Here is a 1,851-nt window from a genome sequence, read left to right on the forward strand (position 1 = left end):
AAGGAAGGAAGGGTGGAAGGAAGGATGGAAGGGTGGAAGGGTGGAAGGGGGGAAGGGTGGAAGGGGGGGAGGAGGGGGGGGGGGGGGGAGGGGAGGAAGGCTTTGACGCCTCCGTGTTTGCACTGCGTGTGAGTGGACGTGAGGATGCGTTCCCCGAGCGCAGGAGTGTGTATCGACAAGCGTTTTCATCCTCAACCAGATACCAGGAACTACCTACTTAGCTAGTATATAGATAGTATATGTATATAATATATATATATATTAAAAACCATATATTGGTTCACAATGTCATAAGATTGACAACCAAGATTTCACAGTTGTGGCTGTATCGCCCCCTGTTGACTTGGCAGGCTTGTCACACCGCGCCGTCTGTTCCACAAACGTCAGTTACCGTCGATACTTGTTGTAAATTTATGACGCTTAAATCAATAACTCAATAGTTTGAGTGACCATTCCATTCCAAGGTCATTTTCCAGTGAATATGAAAAAAAAACCATCCATTCCTCCTCTGTTTTTATTCCAAGGTAAAATTTTACCCTCAAGTTAAAGAGCTAAGAACCATTCTTTTATTTTAATATCAGTTTGTTTTTGTTTTTTTATGATTTTCGAAGCCTATGAATGTTCCTGTATTTAAATCAAAATAAGTTTATTCTTTTTTTAAGCAACCAGTTTGATTTGATTTAATGCTGTGCACAGAACTAAAAAAAAAAAAATCTATGAAGATCCATTCCTGGAGCAACAACTTATTTCACATTATTTCTTACGTGAGTTGACTGACCAAACCACCAACCTGCCGACAGGTGGCAGTAATCGCAGAGGTTGTGGAGCTGAGATAAAAACAGGCAGTGGAGGAGGACGGGCACGTGCTCCCACATTAGTATTTTTTATTTTATTTTATTATTATTCCATTCTGCTGGAGGAGACGTTGCATCAACATGTTTTATTTTTGTTTGTCTTTTATTTTGTCTGTTTGTTCCTTCATTCCATTGTTTGTTTCATATATTTTGGATGATGCTTTTGCAAAAGTATACGTAATATAAGTTATATATTAAAACTGTATCAACTTTCTTATTTATACAGTCCTTCATTTCAAGTGGTTTCCATCGAAAAACATTTCTGACCTAGCGGAGATGTTGTATATGAATATAAAATATATGCATATAAACAATATATATACACATATATTCATATATGTATATATATAAATACAATCATCAACTGTTGATAAAACAGTGTTTCTCAAACATAGGGCTTTGAAATTAATCATAATGTTTCTGTTCAATGAACGAAGTCGAGGCTCAGTATTTTATTTCTCTGCTGACCTTTTCGACCAATAAACTTCAACAAATATATCTTTTTCATGAATAAATTTAACGCCGTGTGGTCAAGAAACGGGGATAATCCCTTTGAGTAAAAAGTACATTTTGACTCGCTATAATTTCGGTCATAAATCCTAGATTGAGAAACACTGGAAGAAAACGACATACGTCATCATTCAGTTTGTTTTCTATTTGATTTTGAGTGAGTGATGACGGGACTGTGAGTGACTTTGGGAGAAAAGATTTGATTTTGAGTGAGTGATGACGGGACTGTGAGTGACTGTGGGAGAAAAGAAAAACAAAACAAAAAAAAACAGAGAATCAGGACAGAGTGGGTGTTCGAATCATCAATGGCCAGCAGGTGGCCTCAGTCCCCTGCAGGTGATCACGTGAACAAATGGCTTTGATTGACAGTCCACAGCCACCCGCTCCTCTAATCACTGGCGCACGTGTCAAAAAGCCAGGACCAGATTTCACTGCACTGATGGACACCACTGTGGAATTGCCTTCATTGCTATGAGGCCATAAGGGG

Source organism: Cynoglossus semilaevis, chromosome 4, assembly GCF_000523025.1.
Source record: "Cynoglossus semilaevis isolate Cse_v1.0 chromosome 4, Cse_v1.0, whole genome shotgun sequence".
Taxonomy (NCBI): Eukaryota; Metazoa; Chordata; class Actinopteri; order Pleuronectiformes; family Cynoglossidae; genus Cynoglossus; species Cynoglossus semilaevis.